This window comes from Marmota marmota, unplaced genomic scaffold (genome assembly GCF_001458135.2).
Source record: "Marmota marmota marmota unplaced genomic scaffold, marMar, whole genome shotgun sequence".
In the NCBI taxonomy this organism is placed as follows: domain Eukaryota; kingdom Metazoa; phylum Chordata; class Mammalia; order Rodentia; family Sciuridae; genus Marmota; species Marmota marmota.
This window is the reverse complement of record NW_026000026.1, coordinates 29,402,523-29,408,358: the sequence shown is the minus strand read 5'-3', so window position 1 is coordinate 29,408,358 and position 5,836 is coordinate 29,402,523.

Sequence of the window (5,836 nt, the reverse complement as noted above, 5' to 3'; positions counted from 1 at the left end):
TAGAATTTTGTTTTTCTCTTGCCTGCTAATCTGGGTATGCTATGGTGGTATAAAGTGTTGGGGCTCAAGATCCTTCTATTTTACTTTCCTCCATCCCAAAAAGGTGGTCTTTGATTGTGAGATTTAATATGGCTCCACCATGTCTGCAGCCCTCCAGTGAGAAGAGAAAGAGTGGAAATGGAAAGCACTTGTCAATCGAAACCAGAAGTAGCATATGTCAGTTGCCCTCCCTTCCCATTGGCTGGAATTTAGTCATATGGTCACTCCAAGTTGCAAGAAATGTTGGGCAATGGAGTTTTTATTCTGAGTCCAAAATACATTTGGAACTTCTATTTCCAAAGAACTCCCAACTAATGACACATTCCTGGGACTTTTGACATTGATGGGAATGCCAGCAGCAGACCAGTTCTGTCTTGGTGACCCCAGCCATTCTGGTTATGGGCTTCCTGAAGGAGGTTGTCCCTCTCAGGACTTAGGACTGAGGAAATCAAGGTTTGGTGGTCCCTATGGTGAGGGCATGCCAGGCTGTGAGGGTGCCTGAGCAGACATCTTTGTATCAGATCTAGCCCCTGGAAAAGAGGTGCCTCCATTCCCACGTTTCCCCACCCAACCAGGCCCTGCTTAACTGGCTCTCTCAAGCACCAGGAGCAGACACAGATGTCATCAGCGTCATTGTTGCTGGCATCCCTCTCCTTGACTGAGTGAGCCCCTGTCCTTTTCCTGCAGGCCTGTGTACCATGTTGAAGGGAATGAGGGTTGCCACGAAGGAATAAAGTGCTCCTGGGAAATTAGGAACTGAGGGGAGCCAGTTCTCAGGTGACTAGTGACCCTCCCTTGTAGCCTGGTAGCCGAGAGTGGGAGAAGTAAAGGGACTAATCTGGGCCTATGACTTGGGATAGGAAGCATGGTAAATAGGGGGGCATCAGCATAGGGGTTAATAGTTGGGAAGAAATTGGGTGCCAGGCAAGCTTTGTGCAGCTGATGTTTCACGCACCCTTATTCCAGACCCCATTTCTTTGTGCCCGATTGTCACACTCTTCCTGGGAGCCTGTCCAGCACGTCCTTTTGATAAACTTCCATCCCATGATGCAACTGGAGTGAGTTTCTTATAACTCAAAACTTCTGGGCTAGAACACAGAGGATTCCAACGTTGGTGGGTTTTATTCTTGGAGAATATTTGCAGAGGTGGCCAGGGAGTGCGTATCACATGACATTAACTGCCTTCTGCTGAAGCGATCTGTGTCCCTCCCTGCTCCTTGTGGCTCTGGTTATGTGTTGTTCACCCCCAGTGACCAGCACAGTGACTGGCATCATTTCTTCTGAATTGTTGTCAAGCAGGAGGGTGGAAAGAATGGGCTAAATCCAGAGGTGGGAGAGGAAGAGATAAAGCCAAATGCTGCCAGATGTTTGTGGGCTGTCTTAGGGGAGAGAGAGAGAGGAGAACCACAGATGGCAGCAGGAGGGGTGCCTACTGGGGTGTTTGGGGACATGTAACATGTCTTCATTTGCTTCTGTGTCCCTCCAAGAGATGTACGTCCACCTTGGATTGGAAAGTGCTCAGAGGGTTCAGTTGGTTCCATCCAGGGATCTGAAGCCCCTCTTAGTGTTTTGAAATAAACTTGTAATTGAAGTGTAACATATACACGGAAAAATGCACACAGTATCAGTGCATACAGCTCCACGACTTTTCCAAAAGTGGACACACCCATGCCACCAGTGTCAGATCAAGAAACAGAACATCACCCACACCACAGAGTCCTTCCACAGCCCCTCCCAATTGTACTCCCCAGGGGCAGCTACTATCTTGATTTCTACCACCATAAATTTGATTTGCCTATTTTTGAACTTTATATAAATGATATCATAGAGTGTGTACGACAACTTTGGAAAACAGTTTGAAAATATCTATTTAGGCTAATCCTATCCCTCCCATGACCTTAGCATTTCTCCCCTGGGTATTTACTCAAGAAAATGAGGGCTTATGTGACCATGAGACTTGTACTAGAATGTTCACAGAAATGCTACTCTCCGCCAGAAATTAAAAACAGTGAATGCACAACAGCTAAAAACATTGTGCTTTGTTCACACAATAGAATATTATAACAGTGAGCAGGAGCTACAGCTGCAGAAAACAAATGGGAGATGCTCTCAAACAAGGTTCAGTGGAAGGAGCCAGATGCTACTGTATGTACTAAACAGTATAGTCTCTGTGACCAAAATACCTGAGAAAAACAATTTAGATCCCAGTGGCTCAGGAGGCTGAGGCAGGAGGATTGCAAGTTCAAAGCCAGCCTCGGTAATTTAGCAAGGCCCTAAGAAACTTAGCGAGACCCTGTCTCAAAATAAAAAATAAAAAAAGGGCTGGGGATGTGGCTCAGTGGTTAAATGCCCCTGGATTAAATCCCCAGTATAAACAAAACAAAACAGACAAACAAACATAAAAAGAACAAAACAAAACTTAGAGGAGGAAAGATTTATTTTGGCTCATGGTTTCAGGGTTTCAGTCCATGGTTGGTATTATGGTGTCCCCCTAAAGCTCAGATGTGAGACAATGCAAGAATTTTCAGAGGTGAAGTGATAAGATTATGAAAGGTATAACTGGATGAACCGGGCAGTCATTGTAGGTAAGTGAGGGCAGCAGGAGGGAATAGGTCATTGAGGAAGTGCCTTTGGGGTTCGTATTTTGGCCTTGGTGAGCAGAGCTCTCTCTGCTTCCTGGTTGCCACATCCTGAGCTGCTCTCCTTGCCATGCCCTTTCATCAAGGTGTTCTGCCTCCACCTCTGGCTCAGAGGTACACAGTCAACCATGGACCGAACCTCGGAAACCATGAGCCAAAATAAACTTTTCCTCCTTTAAGGTTGTTCTTGCTAAGTCTTTTGGTCACAACGATGCAAAACTAGAACATCACTAGATGTTCTGGTCACTAGAACAGCTGGCTAGCTCCATTGCTTTGGCCCTGAGGCAAAGTGGACATCATGACAAAAGGGTGTGGACGAGGAACGCTGCTCAGCTCCTGGCCGACAGGAAGCAGAGAGAGGGGAAGGAGCCAGGGACAAGATAGTCTCCCAGGGCACACCCTCAAGGACTCACTGCTTCAACTATGTCCCCCTCCTGATAGTGTCTCCAATTATAAATCCTTAGATGAGGTTAGAGCTTTTGTGATCCAATCACTTCCCAGAAGCCCCACCTCTGAACAATACTGCACTGGGGACCAAGCCTTCAATACACAAATCTTTTTAAAAAAATATTTATTTTTTAGTGTTGTTGGACACAATACCTTTATTTTATTGATTTATATGTGGTGCTGAGCATTGAACCCAGGGCCCTGCAAGTGCCAGGCAAGCACTCTACCGCTGAGCCACAACCCCAGCCCCCATACATGAATCTTTGGAGCAGACATTGAAGATCTAAATCATAACACCATGTGATTCCATTTTTGTGAAATTAAATTAATGGTGATATAAGTCAAAATAGTGGTAAACAATGGGGAAAATGATTGAAATGGGCCATGAAAGAGCTTTTAGGGGTCTGGGAATGTGCTCTGTCTTGGTCGGGATGCAGGTTATATGGGGGTATTCATTTTGTGAAAATTCATTGAGTTGCTTACTTTTCTGAATGTGTATTTCAGAAAGAAAGTATTTAAAAACTCTTCCACTTAGCTGGGCATGGTGGTGTGTACCTGTAGTTTCAGTTATTTGGGAGGCTAAGGTTGGAGGACTACTTGGACCCAGGAGTTTAAGGCCAGCCTGGGCAACACAGTGAGATCCCATTTTTTTCCTTTCTTTCTTTCTTTTTTCTTTCTTGCTTTTCTTTTCTTTTTTTTTTTTTTTTGGTACTGGGGATTGAACCCAGGGGCACTTAAACAGTGAGCTACATCCCCAGACCTTCTTTATATTTTATTTAGAGACAAGGTCTTACTGAATTACTTAGGCCTTGCTAAGTTGCTGAGGTTGGCTTTGAACTTGCAATCCTTCTGTCTCATCCTCTGGAGTCGCTGGGATTACAGGCTTATGCTACCATGCCAGGAGAGACCCCATTTTTTTAAAAATATATTTTTAGTTATCAATGGACCTTTATTTTATTCATTTATTTATACTGCTGAAAATCAAACCTACTTCCTCACACATGTGAGGCAAGTGCTCTGCCACTGTGCCACAACCCCAACCCCAAGACCCCATTTCTTAAAACAACAACAAAACCAACAACAACAAAAACCCCCACCACTACCACCACCGGAAACTTCCCATCTTTTATGCTTAATAATCAGAACCGTTTACCCAAATCAAAACCTGGCTGATGAAGGGTTCTAAGCAAACCCTTCACCTTATCAAGGGGCAACATGTTGCCCTTTGGATGTACCAGGCTGTCAGGGAGGGAGCCTTGACTGTGACTTTGAGATCCTCCATTCACACACATTACTTTTTCTGATCCACTCAACCACTGGCCTGGGATCTCCAGGTGCCATCCAGGACATGTGGGTAAGCTGGAGTTGGCAGTGACACCCTCTTCTGGATCACTCCTCAGGCTGAGTCCTGTTTAGTTGGTGAACATTGCACTTGATCTGTCTTATTTCCAGGACATTTCCCCATGCTGCTCAGAGAGAAATAACAATAAACCATTTGATAAATCATCTTTCCCATAATATTACCTGACATGAATACTGGGCTGATTGGTGACTTTCTAGGATCTATCACCCTCAACTTTGATCCAAAGGCTCCATTCCTTCCTCTACAAACTCAAAAGTAAATTAACAGTTGCTCAGAGATTTTGGCAGAAAAGTCCTCTGATGCCCTTGGACATAGCTCTTCTCAAAGCTCTGACATAAAAGTTGTACTAAGAAAATAAAACAAAATAAAACCAAGGTGAAGAAAAATATTAAGAAAAAATGTCTTTACTTCTTGGGTATGTATAAAAATAATCTAAAACCTGTGTAAGAAACTAACAGTAGCAGCTTCCTGTTGGGTGAGGAGGGTTGAAAGAATGGAGACTGAAGAGGTAGAAAGACTTTTTCTTAAGCATTTTATCATTCCTTAATTTTTATGTTTATTTATTGAGTTTTTTGAAACGGGTCTTGTTGTGTGTCCAGGCTGGCCCTGAACTCCTGGACTCAAGCAACCTCCTAAGTAGCTGCGACTACAGGTGGGAATCACTGAGTCAGGATCCATCATAATTTTTAATGCTGTAAATGTAGGTTGCTCTCGCCGCTGGAATTTTTACTACCCACATTCCTAATCCCAAATTCTCAGAAACAGATTCCCTTAAAAGTTAACATCCTTCGCTTTCTGAATATATACCTAATTCTCAAACCAACAAATCTTTCTATTAGAGCTACTGACACCAAAAGGACACCCCCCCCGCCAACACACACACACACACACACACACACACATTACTGACACCCCTCCTCCCCGCAGCCTGGGAGGTATAGCTTTGTACAATTCTGCCGTCTAGCCATGGCCTGGGACAAAGGACTGGGCCCCACCCAGCGCCTGTGCCATACGTCGCCTTTGCTCCGCACCATGGCACCCAAGACCACAGCCTCTGCACACTCCCCATCACCACCACCTGGGTGTGCGTCCTCGGCAGAGGCTGGCGGCCACTAAGGTTCAGAGGCAGCTACACCTGACTGTCCCTCTCCTCTGGGAGGCACCCGGTGTGGATAGATGAACCCTCCTTCGGGTTCTCGCCTAGGCGCCTCTGGGCAGGACCCGTGTCAAGTAGGGTGGGGGAATAGAGGTCTGTCCCAGAAGACCACCGAGACCCGAGACGGGGACTCCTCGGAACGCCCTGAGCAGCTACTGGCAGCCCGCATTCGCGGCCCCTGTTTACCACCCC